Here is a 20,046-nt window from a genome sequence, read left to right as displayed (position 1 = left end):
TATTTCAAAATAATAAAAATCATGCATGACAAACCCACTGACAACATCACAGTCAATGGGGGAAAAGCTGAAAACATTCCCCCCTAAGAAGTGGAACAAGACAAGGATGCCATTTTCACCACTCCTATTCAACATAGAACTGGAAGTCCTGGCCACAACAATCAGGCAAGAAAAAGAAATAAAAGGCATCAACCTGTCAGAGTAACTATCATTAAAAAGTCAAAAAATAACAAATGTTGGCAAGGATGCGGACAAAAGGCAATGCTTATACACTGTTGGTAGAAATGTAAATTAGTACAACCTCTATGGAGATAGTATGGAGATTTCTGAAAGAACTACAAATAGAACTATCACTAGATCAAGTAATCCCATTACTAGATATCTATCTGAAGGGAAAAAAACCATTATATAAAAAAGACACTTACACTTGTATGTTTCTCACAGCACTATTCCAAGTAGCAGTCACATGATATGTCCCTAAACAGGTGATTTGATTAAACAAATATGAAACACACACACGCACACACTATGGAATACTATGCAGCCATAAAAATTATGAAATCATGTCTTTTGGGGCAACATGGATCGAGCTGGAGACCATCATTCCTAGTGAAATAACTCAGAAACAGAAAATCAAATACCACATTTTCTCACTTATATGTGGAAGCTAAACAATGGACATACATGGGTATACAATGGGTAATAATTGACATTGGAGACCATTCCACATGTCTTTGAGACTCTGTTTATTTTTCTTTATTTCCTTTTTTTTGGTTTGTTTCTTAGACTGGATAACCACTATTGATTTACCTCCAAGTTCACAATTCTTCAATTCTTCCTTTTGCCAGTTCAAATCTGTTTTGAGCCCTTCCAGTAATTTTTTTTGTTGATATACTTGCCAACTTTATAATTTTTATTTGGTTCCTTTTTATAACTTCTGTTTCTTTACTGTTATTCTCTATTTGTTGAGACACTGTTATCATGTATTATTTTTATTCATAATACATAATTTCCTTTAGTTCTTTGAACATAATTACTACAGCTAATTTAAAGTCTTTTGTCTAGTAAGACCAATATCTGCACCCTCTAAGGTATGTTTTCTGTTGGCTGTACTTTTTTTTCTGTATATGTGGTATATTTTCCTTTATTTTTTGGTATGTCTTGCATTTTGTTTATGTTGTTGTTGAAAATGTAAAGTTGAAGATAGAAAAAAGAAACATGAAAAGCAGCTCAACAATTCAAAGACAGGTTTATTTTGGAGAATAAGGGGTTTCTGGCTGATTTTGGTCAGGAGCATTCTCTCTTACAGATTAAGGATATTTAAGGGTTTAGGAAGAGAGCTTTTCACAGGCTCGAAATGTTTTTGTGTGGAGGAGAGTTTTATTGCAGGGGTGGAATGTCTCTGGTTGGAGGGGAAGTTATCTCGGGGCTGGCATGTCTCTGGTTGGAGGGGCGTTTATCTCAGGGTTGGAATGTTTCTGGTCGGAGGTGTCTTTTGTGGTTTATGATTATGCTGACATTAGCCATTAGGCTGATGTTTTTTGGGCTGGATTTAGGCAGTTTTTAATCAAGGGGAACTTAAAATGGCAGTGCCTGTCTGAGATGGTGATGTTCCTGCTCTGCCAGAAAACTGGACATTTTACATAATATATTATAAAAACTTTGGCATCAGGTTCTTCCATCTGTTAAAACAAACTAAATATGGCCTAAAAAGATTCCGTATTTCTTTATTTGAGTCCTTGTGGTTAAACTATAACCTAGCTTAATAGTCAGACAAATGTGAAAACCTATCTTAATAGTATACACCTGTAACAGTGGCTGAATGTTGACCAATCCCAGAGGCCATACTTCAACCACTCACAGACTGCAGAATGTTTAAACTGCATTCAAATAAGGCAAAAGCCAAGCTGTAACCAATCTCGCTATTTCTGTTCCTCACTTCCGATTCCTGTATGTCATTTTACCTTTTTTGTCTATCAATTTGTTCTGACCACAAGGCACCCCTGGAGTCTCTGTGAATCTGCTGTGATTCTGGGGGCTGCCTAATTCGCGAATCATTCATTGCTCAATTAAACTCCTTTAAATTAATTCGGAAGTTTTTCTTTTATCAGATGGTGTCAGAAGTGGAATCTGAAGTGGAGCTTCTAGCGACCCCTAGGAGCACTGAGTGAACACGCAAGGTACCTGCAGGGCCCACTAGGGTCCATTAATCTCTCAGAGCAGCTGGAGATCATGGATAAGCTCCCTCTAGGATTTCTGAGCTCCACGGATTTGTGTTTTGAGTTCTCCGAGTTTCTTTGAGCAAATTTCTGATCCAAACTGGGTTTGGAGTCGCAACAGAAATTGGACTGGGTCCAGGAATGGATGTGATACAGGAATGAACTGGCTTGGCTCCAGTTAGAGACCTCTTATATCTGACTGCGTGAGAAAGAAACTGGTAGTAAGCAGTAATATTGCAGGCGTTATAAAATTTGTCTTTTGAAAATTCCCAGGGATTTTTGTGTTTTACCCCTTTGTTTCATTTTTCTTGCATGTTGAGGTATGAAAAATCATTGGCCAGGATAATCAAGAGAACCTAAGATTGAAGCCAGTATTTTAGGTAAAAATGGGATCCTTAGTTTCTAGAAAACTGAGTTCCTTCTGGTTTATACATTAGGCCTGGAAGGCAGTGAAGTCTTACAGAAATGGCAAAATCTTACTAATGATAACTTACAGTGGAATGTTCCAAGTGAACAACAATCCAATGAAGTACATTTTAAAAATGAGAGCTCTTGGTTAAGTTCCTTTTGGCCAAGAATGGGTTTGGCACTACAGCATGTCACCTGCTATTCTCTTTGGAATAATCTGCCTTGCACTCTTTGCTGATGGCTGTGGGTGATGAGATTAGGGATGTACAGGATCGCTGACCATGGGGAGCCTTTTCCTCCCTAAAAGGGGAAACATGAGAGATGATGGGACTGCTGGAAAAGACCCTTTTGCTACTAAGTAGCAGCTACCTGAACTTTTCAGTGTCGCTGCAATGGGTGGGTCTTTCTCTGGCTTCCCTGATCATTTCACCTTCCTCCCTCTTGTTTTATGTCCTTGGGAGCTTGACCTTGCAACCACGTGGCAGTATTTTCTATTAGTCTTCACCTTCCAGGGAACAGAAATGTTAGGGTTTATGTCATAGTTTGCTCTAAAAATTATCTTGAGTAGTTAAAAGCCTTTGCAAGTTCAAATTTAACTACTCTAGACTCCTTCTGGGAAGGACAATAGAGACTGCCCTGTGCTATAGCTCAGTAGCTAAGACTTGGCCTTTCACACTGATGGTTCATTTCCCCACCTAGGAAGTAAACCCTTCTTGGTTTAATATCTGCATAACCTTGTCTAGTCTCTCCTCCATGCACTATCTTAATTTTTCCTTTCTCTGGGCACCTGGGAGGTTACTTTGGTAAAATTCAAAAGCCAGAAATATTGGCTTTTTGGCCTGGCTAAAATCGGGTAATAAGAAATTTTAAAAGGACTTCATTAAAGAGTACTATGGTTAAAAACCAGCTTAATTAAAAGTGGATATTCAAGCTCTAATAGCCTGGACTCCCTGGGAAAAACAGGAAGCACGAGAAACCCCTTTCCTGGCCCTGTTTTTCCAAGGGCTGTACCCTAAAACCAATGTTTGGTTCCATATTCCTGGGAAGACAATCAAAGCTTCAGGTACATTTGGCTACCTGATGAGCCATTTAAATATTTATAAAGAGATTTTATTCAATTGTAATTTGCAGTGCATGTTTTTTGGTTGTATAAAAGCTTTTCCATGCAAGAGGGCTGATATTATAAAAGTAGATTATTATGCTACAGTGTATTTTCACCAGGTAAAGAAAGCTTTTTTATGGCTTACTGAGGACAATCCCTTCACAATTTAGAACCCAAAGACTGGATCTTCTGAGAACATCAGAGAAAGACTATCTCTGCCATCCACACTACAGCAAAATTTGTTAGCTTTGAACCTTGGGTTCATAATCTCACAACTGAGAAGGGTCCCTCCACACTCCTGGAACTGTACACCCATTGGAACCCTGAAGGTAAACTAACCAGGAAAGTTTCTCCCCAGAAAAAGATGACATCCTTGATGTGAACAGCTTTTCTCAGGTTCACAGATCAAGGCTTCTACTCTCACGAGACTCTTATCTTTGAATATTTTTTCCTTGTTTATGCCACTATGAACAATAGAAATTAAAAGGGGGCCTATTAAGTGCACTTATAAGGTATAATTTCGTTTGTGAAGGATTTTGCAGCCAGTCTTATACATGAATAACCTTATACTTTAAAAGATAAAAGATAAAGGCCCAATGTAGGTGAGAAACTTTAGTAGTACATACCTTGCCTCATAATCAGTCAAAACTCTTAACCCACATCCTAGATTAAAGAGAACATTGCCAGGAGGCCTTCAGTCTTCTAGAAGGACATCATTTGTTAGGCCCTTTTTCCATGGTTTAGAATAAAAAAAGGCAATATTTAGAAATGTCTCACTCATAATAGGTTCTACAGCAAATTCTACTTTAAAGGCTATCATTACACAACAGACTTTAAATTCTCTTGTAAAAGTTATGCAAAATAATAGAATTGGCTAAACAGAAAAGTACCTGTGCAGCTATTGATACTTGTGGCTTATAGAGAAATACATCAAATGTAGATTATAATATTTCAGTTGTAGGGGATTAATGAAAATACCACTTAGTCAAGTGAGTAGACACTTCAGCTAGCTCATTCTTTAATCTATTTGATTTTGGGTGGTTCGGTTTATGGGAATCCTGGATAAGGAGCATACTCTAAACTCTTGGTCTTCCCTGGTGCGCTGTATTTTCTCAAAGGTTTTAAATGTTTGCATGCAGCCATCTCTAGAAAGTCAAATGGTCTCTCTTCAACTGGAATGACAGCAGCTGAAAGAAATGTGTGACCATGAGGACACTGTAAACTATGAATGACATTCTGAGACTGGAAACCCAAAATGATGATAACTGAGAGTGGTGCTAAGGCCCTAAGTTATGGTCACAATCTCATGTAAGTGAAAACCTGGCCAACTCAAGTGTACTTATTATTTCTATAAAAGAGTGGACATGTGAGGGGAAAAAAGCAACTTCAGAATTCTGCCAATTAGTTAAAGCCACATAAATAGCTGAAAACTGCCCAAGAGAAACTACTGAACGTCGTCAAGACAGTGGTGTCTGTGATGCTCTAAATAAGGAGTATCCTCATTCCACCTCCATCTGTTCTCATTGGCAGAGTAACCAAAATCACAGCATTGCAGACAATGGAGAAATAGAGCCATGTTTACAGTTTTGTAAACAGTAACATCCACAGGGATTGCACTGGATCTGTAGATTTTTTTAAGATAATATGAAATTTATAACAATATTACTTCATCCAATCCATGAACATGGGATATCTTTCCATTATTTTGTGTGTTCTTTTTAAAATTCTTTGATCAGTATATTACTGGTTTTATTATAGACATCTTCCATTACTTTGGTTTAATTTATTCCTAGGTAATGTATTTTTCATACTCATTATAAATGGGATTGCTTTCCTAATTTCTTTTTCAAATTGTTTGCTGCTGGCACATAGAAATGCTAATGAGCTATTTACACTGAGTTAGTATACTGCACCTTCACTAATTTTATTTATTGGTTCTAACAATTATTTGGTGGTGTCTTTAGGTTTTGTAAGTAGAAGGTCACGTTTGCAAACAAGGGCACAAACAAGAGAAACTTTGGAGCCATTAAATATATAAAAATTAAACAACATGCTCCTGCACAACTAATGAGTTAATAAAAAAATTAGGAATAAAATTTTAAAGAGTCTTGGAAAAAATGAAAACACAACATTCCCAAATCTATGGGATACAACAAAAGCAGTACTATGAGGAAAGTTTATAGAAGTAAATGCTTACAGTATAAAAAAAGACTTCAAATAAACAATCTAACAGGGCACATCAAAAAACTAAAAAAAAAAGCAATAACATGCCAAATTCAAAATTAGTAGAAAGAAAGAAATGAGAAAGATAAGAACAGAAATAAATAAAACAGAAAACTTAAAAATTACAAAAGATTAATGAATAAAAATTTGTTTTTTTAAAGATAAAGAAAATTTACAAACCTTTAGCTAGACTAAGACAAAAAGGAAGAAGACCCAAATAAATAAAATCAGAGTTAAAAATAAGACATTACACCTGGTACCAGAAAAATACAAAAAGTCATTAGAGACTATTATGAACAAGTGTACACCAAAAAAATGGAAAGCGTAGAATAAATGGTTAAATTTGTGAACATATACAACCTTCAAATACTAAACCATGACAAAATAGAAAACTTGAACAGACTATAATGAACAATGAGATACAAGTAGTAATAAAAGTTCTCCCATCAAAGAAAAGCCTAGGACCCAGTGGCTGTATTGATAAATTCTACCAAACATTTAAAGAAGAACTAATACCAAGTATACTCAAACTGTTCCAATACAATTGAAGAGGAATACTTCCAAACTCATTCTACAAGGTACCCTGTTACCAGAACCAGCCAAAGGCACAACAAAAAAAGAAAACTGCAGGCCAATATCCCTGATGAAGATAGATGCAAAAATTCTCAACAAAATACTACAAAACTGAATTCAACAACATATTAAAAAGACCATTCACCATGACCAGCTGGGATTCATCCCAGGGATGCAAGATAGGTTTTACATACACACATTGTGAGATAATGTGAAACATCACATTAACAGAATCAAGGATAAAAATCGTATGATCATTTCCATAGATGCCCCAAAAGCATTCAATAACATTCAATATCTCTTCATAATAAAAAAACAGTCTTAACCAACTGGGTATATGAGGAACATATCTCAATACAGGTCATATATGACAAACCCACAGTTAACTTCTTATTGAATGGTGAAAACCCTTGTTTATGCCACTATGAACAATAGAAATTAAAGGGGGGCCTATTAAGTGCACTTATAGGGTATACTTTCATTTGTGAAGGATTTTGCAGCCAGCCTTATACATGAATAACCTTATGCTTTAATAGATAAAAGATAAAGGCCCAATGTAGAGAAGTGGCTGGTCCATTTAATGTGTGTAGGTGGCATCAAAGGAGTCCTATACTTTCTTCTACTCTACCCCCCAAGGCTTGGCCTCATCTCCCTTTGTGATTAAGTCCAGAGAGCTGGGGAATGTCAAGGCTGGTAAGCCTAGATTGTTTCATAAAGTGCTTTTTATGGAAACTTGGAGAAAATGTTTCAAATGTCTGTCTTCTCTTTAAAAAATAAAAAAATAAAATTTAAAAGCCCAGTGTAGAGAGTTTTGCTTGACTCTCCAGACACACACTCAGTGGGGATTAAGTGAGCAGGAAAGTAGGTGGGAAGGAAGGACTGGACCCTTTCCTCTAAGATTTGGAACAAGACAAGGATGCCCACTTTCACCACATTTATTCAGCATAGTACTGGAAGTCCTAGCCAGAGCAATTCGACAAGAGAAAGAAATTTTCAAATTGGAACTGAAAACAGCAAATTGTCCTTTCCTCTATTTTCTTACACATAAGTGGTCTTTCGTTTGATTTCACTGGAAAGTCTTTCTTTTTACATCCCCAGATTTAGCATTACTTTGATCTACCATATTTTTACCTTTCAGTGATTCCCTACCTTTCAAGGAACTATTAATATGGAAGTTATGTTTTTTTTAACTTTGTAAGCTTTTATGTATATATATATATATTTTTTTTTCTATTTATACCTAGTCAAAGGCCTTTTCAATTCTATTGAGAGGACCATCAATATATACATTATTCTTTTATTTTTGCCAGAATGAAACTGCTATCCCTATACAAAATGTAAATTACATTAGTACTGTTTCTACCAATCATTTAAATTTATGAATCTGACATTTCTGGGAGCACTTTCCTGCTCACGTAAGCAAATGTACCAAAAGTGGAAGTTAACCATCAACTTTGTTACATCAAATATTGTAATGTTTTTAAAAGCAACAGTAGCATCAATCCACTTTGCAAAATCACAGCATGATTCAAATTTTAAGTATTGCCACTTATTTGCATTCTTTCTTCTCACCTGCTTTTTTTTCTTTGTATGAATATATCTTCAGAGCAGATGGTGGAAGATTATCAATAAAAGGCGTTGTTAGACTCAGTGTGAATCCACTAAGCTCAGTCAACATGCATTTCTTAGCTACAGGCTCATTTATTACATTCAAAACAGATCTTTTCTGTTGTAGGAACTTTCCGGTAGAACAGCTAAATTCTTTTTCTTATGAACTAAAGAACAAAGTATTCACTTTTCTGAGATAACCACACACTATATGATATATAGCTATAAGTTATATAATTGTATACTTTTATTTTAATGTCACATTTATTTTAACGAATCATATTTTTCATGGTTTTTTTTTTTTGTAGATTCCTGTCTGTAGAAAGCACATTTTTTAGAAATAAAATCAGAAATTTATTTCTAACTAAAACGTAAAATAACTGGGCCAAAGGTAGTAAGAAAAGACAACTCCTATAAGAAACAGCATAGCAAATGCTGTTTTAAACAATTTACTGGCCATTTAATATTATGTTTATTTACCAGTGTTGTTATTTCAGTGTAATAAAGATATGAGTGAACCTATTTTTGCAAAAATACCATCCTTGATAAACTATTAAGTAAGAAGATGCCTTTGAAAACTTCTTTCTTAAATCCTTTATTAAGACAAATGAAGAAAGTGAGAAACAGAAATATTAATCTGTGCAGTATATTTATCCAAATATGGCCTCACTAGAAAATGTTTTCATTTTAACAAAATAGTCTCTCACATTTTTATAGTATGATTATTACACTTGTCAAATAAATTAGAGAATCATATTTTTCATGCCTGTTATTTTTACAATGTTCCTTAGTCATGAATTAGTTATACATTTGGACAGAGCACTGTGTTTAGCAGCACATACCTGTTGTTAGGCAGGGGACTATTAATGTATTCTAACACATCATAGAGCATATTAGATAGAATATCAAGTATAGTACAGTTATGCTATAACAATAATGTCATATAAACACGATATATAATTATCAAAGTAAGTTAATGCATAACTTTAATGAAACCAGCAAAAGTTAAAAACTTTCACCAAACCAACATTTCATCGGTGATTACTGGAAGAAGCAGTTAAACATGGAAATTGAATATGAAATATAACAAGAATCTTTGTAGTATACAAAAGATGGACTCTGAAAGCTTATTGACGATGTACCTTTCAATTCCATTGATTGGGAATATACTTGGTAATCATTTTGGAAATGTAGTCTCATTATATCCTACATAAAATAAATTGCCAGTTGCTAGAAAAGTAATGCACTCCTTCCCTACCTGATCTTCAGCTCTAACAAAGGAATAATGTAAATACCTCTTTCTGTAGTAAACGTAGAACGAAAAATGAAACACCACCTCTGTCTATGTTACCTGCAGAGAACTCTGATGAGGCTGCCCACAGAAAATTTCTAGTAGCCTTAAATCACTTTGGTGAGTGCTTGTGTTTACTCAATTTTTTGGGACCTTTAAGAATTCCTGGAGATGTGTGGCTCTTTTCCGGTCATATATGAATATAAATAGTAATCAAACAGAATAATCATAATCAGCTAATTTAGAGTTACAAGCACAAGTATTTGCATTCAATTTCTGCTATTTACAAAATGCCTCTATGCAAGCTTCCATATCTTCTACTTTAAAACAAGGACAACACCAATTTCTTCTGCAATTTTTGTGAGGGTTACATGAATTAAATAAAGCGGAAAGCACTCAATAAGCATTCAGTATATAAGGGTTCTAAGTTTATTTTATTTTGGGGGGGTTATAATTTTAAATAAGAAGGACAGTGTTCTGGAGGTATTCAAAATATCCACAGTTTATTTTCAATGACTTTAGATGTAGCAGAATATCTTTATACAATTTGAGAAAAAAGGAATACTATCAATATGATTATTAGAGAAGCATTTGTATTTTAAAAGTACTTAGTAATGTAAGTTCACAAGGAGACTATAATCATGCATATGCAAAAACATTAGATGTTAAGCCAAGATGACTGTAGAAAAAGAGCTATCCCATTCATAGTCTTGCTAAGTGTTACCAAATTTAATGATGAGAAAACACATTCATTTCAAAGTCTAGTTCCATGAAATCATTCATAGCCATGTAAAATATAAAAATAAATATTTTACAATGATCAACGCTTGTCGAGAAATGTCCTTGAACATTTGAGAAGCATATGTCAGGAGATAAAAAATGGGTCTGAAAGATTAAAAGCTGCTCTGGAAAAGGAGGTAGAAGCTCTACAGGGATGATGATCAAAGTAGAACGGTCATAATTTGGAGTAGACTGAATACATAAAAGGTGCCTAGAATATTTCAAACATCAGAGACAATAAGAAAGGAAAAAACACATATTTTAGTTGAGCATATTTGTGCCCATCCAAGTGAATAAAATTTGCCAGTGAAGAGAGAGAAAGGATATTAAGTAGGTAACTATTAATAGCAATGTACACACTCTGATCTCCCAGTAATGTGATCTTCCATTTGAGATGACCTGAGAATATTAAAATATACAACATGTGTATGTATCTCATGCATATCAACAGAGTAAAAAAAATAAAGAGACTACTTATTTTCTAGCCAAACAGTCTATGCCTAGTCCCTCCTAATTAATATAAGTTTTGTGAATATTTAAATGGCTTCAATAAAAAATAAAGACACAAAAATTAATGAACCATAAGTAATGACAAAGAAATATCTGGTACAGTTGTAGAGGAAGGAAGATAATAGCATAATGAATCTTTATTAGTCCAGACAATATGTTAGGTGCTTTCTTGTGTATTATCACATCATAGTAACTCTGAAAAACTAACTCTAAGTGTTTATTATCTATATTATACAGACAAGGAATTGAGAATCGGAAAATAAATCTTTAAGAAAAAACTGTAGTAAACAGTGGAACTGGGAAGGAAATCTAGATCTGACTGTTCACATGCTATTCTTTTATGATAGCTCCATGAGGATCTAGGAACCAAATACACAGCTAAGTCTCAAGTCCCAGTAAAGATGCTTCTATACTGTAGAGATTATAGATAAGGATGAGTATACTCACAAACTAGTGAAACACTGACCCAGATGTATTAGCTCTTTAAATTACCCACTTAAGGATATTTATTATAAGTAATTTTTCAAAATAATAGTTCATTTTATTTAAGCAAGGGTGCTGTAATGAAATTTGTTTTAATAGAGCCTTTGAAGTGAATTTAGTTTTCATGTTAAGTGTGAGACTTGACAGGCATAGAGACGCAATTCTTCTATTCCTTTGTAGATAATGAAACTCGGAAATGACATTACACTAATCAAAAACAGAACTACATTAAAGCTGTAGTCATCATCCATGGTGATTAAAAAGTGTGATAAATGACACTCAAGAAGATTATGTATCTTGAAGTTGACACAAAATAACACTAAGATCAATTACATCATTGGGCAGCTCAAGATGATATCAAATACTGTGATGACAGCATAATCTAAAGATTATCATTTACAAGAGATTAAATTACTACATTCTTTTAATATCAATAGATTAACATCCTGATAAAATTACATCATTTTCAAAACCAGAAAACCATTGGAACATTCTAGAAAACTTCTTGCAGAAATGCTCACAGAGTTGACTTCTAATTGGCTAAATTTCAGTGATTGTCCTAATTGGCTAGCTCCAGATATGCTTTAATGATAATATAATCTTGTAAAAAAACCAAAAAAACCCTGCTTATATATAGCTAACAATTTGCTTTCATATATTCCACAAGCTAATTACCCATAATCATTTGGCTCATTTGCTTATACACATTTTTGCTTATGCATGGATGTCAGCAAGGAAAAATACAAAGAAAACAGATTTTTTCTTGTTCATTTTTCCATGTAAGCATAGACATCTGCAGCACAGTGCTGACAAAAACACTGAACATACCAAAGTGAAGAGGAGGATAAGGGTCCTTGAGAATGTGGAATTAAACTAGAAGAGCATTTGATTGTCGCAATTGGAACAACAATCCTCCTACTCCTATTTCTCTTTTTCCTTCATTTTTCATTTACCTTCTTTCCTCTTCTCCTTCTTTATTCCTCCGCATCCTCCCCCTTCTTCTCCTCCTTCTTCTAACTTATAATTATTTTACTTTAGATGTTAGAGAGACATGAGCTGGTCATATTAGAATACTTTTTTTTGAAAAAGTATTAATGTCCTTATATACTATTATAGAGTTACAATTTCATTGGGTCCTAATCATATGCATAATCAAAGTACACACAGAGAAACACATGACAATGTTATCTATTCACTATGATGAGTGTCAACTACTAAATTCCTCATAGTAATTCATAGAAACTGAATCATATTATAATGTTTTGATCCTCTATATTCTCCTATAATCCACTTGTAGTAGGAAAAGATTATTGGGGCAGTATAATTTGGATAAGCAATAGCTTTAAGGATGGCAATTTCTTAACTTCCCTGCCTGTAAGATGTTGGTCTTTGTGAATAATGAGAGAGAAGAATGTTTGAATAATAGGAGACAGTCTTACAAGTAGAAATTAATCTGAAAGACACTATTTTTTTCCAGATAAAGCTACATTAATTTTTCTAACTTCCTAAAACATGCTTTTAAAATCTCAAGGAGGCATCTTCACCTCTTCTGGTGAATGTCCAGGAAAACACATAATAATACTATTTTAGCTTCATTAAATAAAACATGTTTGCTAATTGAAAGGATAAAATGAAATGAAATATGAATGTCAACAAGTTCAACCACCTAAGTGCTCTACTTACAGTATTCTGAGTTTTTACATAGTTTCTGCTTTAAATGTTTCCAATGAAAGAGCACTTGTCACCTTGCTGTCTTTTCCACATGACAGCCTTTTAAATATTGAAAGACAGTTATCATGTTTCCCCAAAACTTCACTTTCCAGGCAATGCATACACAATTTCTTCAAAATTTTAAAGGTATTGTTGAAAGAGTTATGTTTGACATATTCCAAATTCAGAGGATAACAACCTTAGTACAGGTTTTAGAAAACTGTTAAAATAATATAGCTTAGTTAGGATTTGCAAGTTTTTAAAATGTGGTATATTTTAAAATTGTTCAAGAGTAGTAACATATTTTTACTTCAGAGAATTTAGTTTAAACCTTTTCTTACATTATAAAGTTTCTTTTTGTATTTTATACTAAAAAGGCTTATTTTGTTTGCTTGAATATATAAATCCAGATTTACTGTGAAATAATTTTTATTTTTATGGATTATTCCATTTAGCTCCAGGAAACAAGAAAGTATTCTTGTAGCAAAGGTTTGTAAATATTAAGCTTCTTTTGTTAGTATATTTGATATCTACTGACCTAAAATTTTAAGGATTTAGACAGCATTGATAGCCTATGTGTTAATGAGTTTAAATGATTTCTTAAATAACTAGACTTATTTAAATATCATTTTTAACATTAAGTCTCTTACTAAATCCATAAATAATATGTTATTCACGTTCTCCTTATCCATCTTGGAATATAAGACAACTCTGATGTGAACAGCTGTTTGTCAAGTTCAAAATCGTGCTGAACCAGGTTTTACCTCACTCCCAGAATTTCTATTTCTGTAGGTTTTACTTCCTTAGCAGCTAAGGAGGTTAGATGAGTTGGAAACGGGACAACAGCAATCTGAATAATAGGGCCAAGTAGCAGGTTGAGTGCAGGACAAAGTTGTGTGTGTAACACATATTTAGGGGATGATAACTGAAACAGAGTGGGTACCTCTCCCATCTTTTTGTATAACAACAGAAGATTTTTGCCAAATCTGCTTCTTTCAGATAGTAACAATAGAAAGAAGAAAGAAATAGAAATAATATTGAAAGTAAATGGAAAAATATGAAGACTCTGTTACCCAATTTTCTCTGCTTTTTTTTTTTTTTTTTTTTTCCAGATGGAGTCTTGCTCTGTTGCTCAGGCTGGAGTGCAGTGGCACAATCTCGTCTCACTACAACCTCTGCCTCCTGGGTTCAAGGGATTCTCCTGTCTCAGCCTCTCAAATAGGTCGGATTACAGGTGCCCACCACCACACCTGGCTAATTTTTGTATTTTTAGTAGAGACGGGATTTCACCATGTTGGCCAGGCTGGTCTTGAAGTCCTGACCTCAGGTGATACGCCTGCCTTGGCCTCCCAAAGTGCTGGGATTACAGGCATGAGCCACCGTGCCTGGCCTTTCTCTGCTTTTCATATGCATTTTTCATTACTATGAACTCCTTTGTGTATTGACAGCTTCCTTCTGTGGCATATCATCCTTGCTGATCACTGCTATTGTTTATATGCTAGTGCTCTACTGGAGCACAATACAAAGGAATCCTCACTTCTATTTTTTTTTTCTTTAACTTCAATGTACTTCTCCTCCTTGTATCCTCTGCTTTTTAAATCTTGTTTAATGACCAAGGCCTTATTTACTGAATCTTCCATTTTAAAAAATGGCACCCTACCTTAGTAGACTTCAAAACGAGGGCACACATTCAAATATGAATCAATGTTCCCTCCTCATGAAATCTCACAGGATTCCTGCTGTATCCAGATACCCATGGCTCATGCAAGGAGTGGAGTTAGAAAAAGAAAAACCCTAGGAGTATCATTATTTACTTAATAAAATTGCTTCTAAATGGAGATTTTTAACACTAAAGGAAGTAAAATAAATTGGCAGATTTTAATTCCAATAGATCTTTCCCTTAGTACAGTAGACGTGCAATAACAAATTATATTAGTTAAAGAAAATAAACTCATTTATCTGCCACATCTGAGTCCAGAGTAGAAATCTGAAAACTCACTAGGTGCCTACCTGGAAGGCTGGGGGGTGACAGGGGAAACCACACATTCACATTTACATTTTCCTTATTATCACTATCTAGATTTTCCAAAGTAGCTACAAAAATTTTACATTTTATAAAAAGTTTTAACAATAAAATAAACAGGGATTCATATATAGAGATCCAAGCAATAAGTATCCGATATATTTTTAACTTGATGGATTTGTGAAAAAAAAAATTAACCAAAAGCAAAGCAAGACAAGTAGCAGGTCATCTTCAATTCCAAGAAATGCTCATTCTTTCCTATGTGATATCTATATCTTTATCCATCTATTTATCTACTATTCAGCAGCATGGGTTCAAAGTAAAATAAAAGTAGCTGGAAATGTGGCCATTAGCCATGTTTTATGAAGACCTGACATCAGCTCAGTCTTTTAGGGAAGACTAGCATTTAAACAACTAACTATAACTCACTAGGCCAATATCCTTAGTCATAATACCATACACACACACCACACACACACACACACACACACACACCCCACTCATCTCTGGGGTAAACAATTCTTCTGAGAAATAATTATCAAAGGAAAGCTGAGTTCCTAAGGTCCTAAATGGACCACTGGTAAACAAGGTAAATAAGAAAATATGTCACAGGTAAGGTAAATAAGAAAATTTACAAGGTAAATAAGAAAACAAGTCCCAGTTGAAGCCACAGACCTGGTACCATAGATTTAATTATTATAACAGAAAAAGTGTTGAATAATTTCTTGATACAGAATTTAAAATAAACATTTCTCAAGACAGAACTCTAAAACTGCTAAAATATATCCCATAACATGTCATGTGTGCATTTGTGTGCATGTGTGTATGTGTGTGTGTTTAAATTCCATTATGTTTGTTTGTAGAGACTATTGTTCTAGAATTTTAAAGGAACTCGATTTCCAATAAATTCCAAAAACAATTACACCTCTAGTATGAGACCAGCCTGGTGTCAAGCGCTCGACTGACAAAGCCTAGGAGATGATTTGATAAGAGAACCATAATTCACTTTAAATCTTGGAATGCATATAGAGTTAATTGCTAGTATATAGATACACTGATTTACACTAGTTATGTGATTTCAGCAACTTTGTTAGCATGCTAAAGTTTACTTTGAAGATCAGATGCCTATGTTTTTAATACATATGTCCAAAGCAGTCTTGCAAGGTTAATGTACTCCTCCTATGAGGCATCCTTCTTTAAACCATTCTAGACAATGGCATCAGTTAATCCTTTTATAAGATTTCTTAGTAATCACTTTCAAAGTTTAATATCCTTTCCTATTCCCTTCACTCCAATACAGTTGAATCTAAATTCACTCATTTTTCTCCTATGGCAATTGGACATTCCTAAAAAGCAAAGCTACTCTTTTTTTGTATGATCACATTTTCTTTCCTATAACAATTCCGTGTGTGTAATAGTTTCCCTGCTTAGCACAGTGCTAGTTACAAACCAGCAAACTACTGGTCTTTGTAATACAATGCTATTCACCAAATAGAATTTTTATCATCAAATATCACTATGTCATATATTCCTTGAGGCATTTAATTTAGGCTTGACAAAATAAAAGTGGACTGAATGTTTCTCTTTCTTTCCGTTTTCTTTCTAAAACTATTCAGATCTTTTTCCTACAACTCTTAACAAAAAATGGATACGTAGATGGGGAAAACAAAAGCACATGTGTGTGCATGTGTGTGTGCACATGTGCATGTGTGTGAGACAGAGAGAAACAACAATGACAAAGAGTACCATAGATTTTTAGCACTTTTTCAGGAAAATTTTAGCTAAAATTTTTCAGAAATGTAAACCTTTCTTTTCTTTTCAAAGGTAATATATTGATACAATAATTGATTAAACCATATGTAAATACTTTAAAGAAAGGACTGAGAGAGTAAGAGTCATTCTTCCCAGAGGTAGTGGTCACAGCATGAGAACTCAGAGAAGGTGGTTCTGGCAGACATTGTACATTGACTAATCAAATGACCAATGGACTATTTCCAACATGCTCTTCTTGCCCTCTTTCCCCAAGATATCTTGAATTTGAATTAGCCACATGACATCTTTCTGGCAAATGAGATATGATACGTCTGCTGAAGAATTGTAGGAGGCTTTATTTTAGCTCCTACATTTTAGGAAAAAAATGAGCCTTTCTTCCATTTGATTGGGGATTTGATGCCCAAGACTATAGCCATCTAATGGCCATTGGGGAAAGGTCCCTGATAATTCCACAGATGCTGACTGCCAGGTCTGACATTACTGTGAGCTGAAGGAATACCAGCAGGAATCTAAGTAGGGGTTTCCTTTGTTGAGGGAAAAGTAACACTTTCCTGTTTAAGTTACTGTTACTTAGAGTTTACTTTACTAGCAGCTGAAATCATTAGCCACACAACAGTCAGTGGTAACTTTTCTGTGTTTGCTTTCCAAAAGACCACCCCAGATTTATTCAGGGATCTAATGTTGGCCTTCAAGAGATAAGAATGTCACTTTAAAAATTGTTAGACATAATACAAATGTGCATTTCCCGTTATCCTTGAATTTTACCATAATCTTCATTTCTTTACTTCTCTCTAACCAGTGCACACTCTCTCACCTCTACTCTTTTGCTCAAGATTTCCTTTACTTGGAATATCAATCCATACCTAGCAGCTCACATTTCCCTCATCATACATGGAAAAATGTTATTCCCTTTTTGGTTATTCTTGTTAATTTTTAAGTCTCAACTCAGATATCATCTTGTCTTCTAAGTGAACCTTACCGTAGTACTCAGCATGGACCGAAAATGCTATTATCTATTTCTTCTTCTCTGTTATAATAGCTTATTGTCCATATTTGTATTATAGACATATTAACTTGCTTAGTGGATGTTTATGTTCTTGTTTGTTTTCAACACTTAAGGCGAGACAATCTTATTGTAGGAAAAATTTTACTGAGTTTATGCACATTTTTTTCAGATCGTGAAGAAAATTTTCTGGTTATAAACACCAGAGCAGACAATACCAACAGGGACCTGTTTTTTTTCAGAATCATTCTTGTATAGTTTCATACACAGTAAAACAAAACAAAAAAACAAACAAAACATTTGTTGGAGCACAAATAGACTACTTATAGCTTGATAAAAGTAGAAGCTTCTACTTGAGAAGATTCTGATTATAAATTGGAAATCCAAGCCCAGAGGCTCCAATGTCGTACTTTAAATGACCAGTGCAAGAAAATCCTTCAATCTTTAATCATTTCCTGGAAACACTCTAAACATTTTATGAATAAGTGAAGTAACAACATTTTAATAATAAAACACTTCAAAATAGTTCTAATAAAAATATTAGTCAACAAAACATATAAACTGTACTCAGAAGAAAATTCAATATCTTAATAAAATATGATTATATATTGAAATAAAGTAAACAACCCAGCAAAAGAAGAGGGAAACAACTGGTAAACATGCAATAAAGCTATTGATGACATAGAAGTTATAAAGACAGTGAGTTTCATAAATGAAAGCAGGTGAGTCAGTCAGGACCCAGGGAGAAATATTTAAGGATGCACTTATTCCCAGGTGTTGCATAAGCAGGGTCAGGCAGAAACCTGTGAGTGAGAACCACCTAAGTTATGGATAAGATGCTCTGGACATAGGTGAGGAAGCACTCACTCTTAGCTGATTTTGCACTTACATCATTGTTACAGAAATTGCCTTCTTACATTTTGAGCCCTTGAATATCTCATTTGCCTCACCCTAGATCTGGCAATTTTGTTTCATGGTATTTATATGAGGATTTTTTTTTTGTTATTCTGTCTTGGGGTTTGTGCTTTCTGAATCTGAAAATTCCTTTTATCTTTGTGGATAATTTCTAGCCACAATAATATTAAATAAAAACTCTGATCATTCCATTCCCCTCTCTTTGCTTTCTCTTTGTCCTGTCTGAATCCTTAATCAGATCTTTTAATTCTACTCAGTAACCTGTCTTTGACATTTTCTTGTTATCTATCCTTATTCTGATTAATATCTTCAAATTTATCTTCAGGTTTAGTAATTGTAATCCTTGGTTGTTAATCTATTGATCAATCCATGCACTGATTTTTAAATTTTTGTGATTTACTAGAAATTCTATGTGATTTTTTAAATCTGCATGTCTCTTTTTATTTCCTTGATTCCTTGATGTTGTTATATATAAGTGTAAATATATTCAATATAATTAACTATTAACTAATAATTATTAATAACTTGGTGACATCATTCATTCATATGCTATTTCTGCTGACTTCATGAATAGTCCATTATGTCCTGGTGCTTTCAAAAGATTATTATTAACTTTAGATTGTGTACTTGTAACTGGTTTATTACTGGTTCATATATATGAAAAGTCTTTGGGGCTTGGATTGAGAATACATTCCTCCAGAGAGCATAAATAATCTCAAATTACTTTAAAATTATTTAACAGCTTAAAATTTCCTAGACTATAAAAATACTGTATAAACCAGAGATCCTCAAAGCCATCAGAGATTGGGTCTATAGTTACAAAATTTCAGGGTGGAGATTTTGGTTTGTTCATTTTTTTTTTTTTTAACCTAGAACCCAGGTAAACAGATATGTTTCCATATTGTTTTTCTTGCTGGCAATTGAATTTTTTTCTAGTCAAACCTTTCATTGAGTGTGTACCTTTTTCAGTTTCATAACTTTATTTGGGGTTTGGTTTTGGCATTCCACCTTAGGTAGGCCCGAAATCATGTCACCTGTGATCCTTTGTCTAAATGATTTTGATAATATTAAAACACCATTCTAATTTAGATAGAAAAAACCCTCATGTATTTCTCATAGCTTTTATCAATTGCTTTTATTTCATATGTGTTAAATTTTGCAAAATTCCATTTATTCCTTTGTTTTGGGGGGTACATCTTCTTCATCCCAATTTAAGCCCTATGAGAAAAAATATATACTATTTTTTCTTTCATATTTATATTGTCAGTGTTCAGCTCAGAACCTAAAATACAGTTGGTATATAAATACGTTTCATAAATAGATGAATCAATTCCTTTGTAAATATACCCTATTTTCAAATTATTTCTCTTATAATTAAAGAAAACTATATTACCTTTAAAAATATCCTGATTTTTTTCTTTTTCT

This window comes from Pongo pygmaeus, chromosome 9 (assembly GCF_028885625.2).
Source record: "Pongo pygmaeus isolate AG05252 chromosome 9, NHGRI_mPonPyg2-v2.0_pri, whole genome shotgun sequence".
NCBI lineage: Eukaryota > Metazoa > Chordata > Mammalia > Primates > Hominidae > Pongo > Pongo pygmaeus.
The sequence above is the reverse complement of the archived record's forward strand: the minus strand, read 5'-3'. Positions refer to the sequence as shown.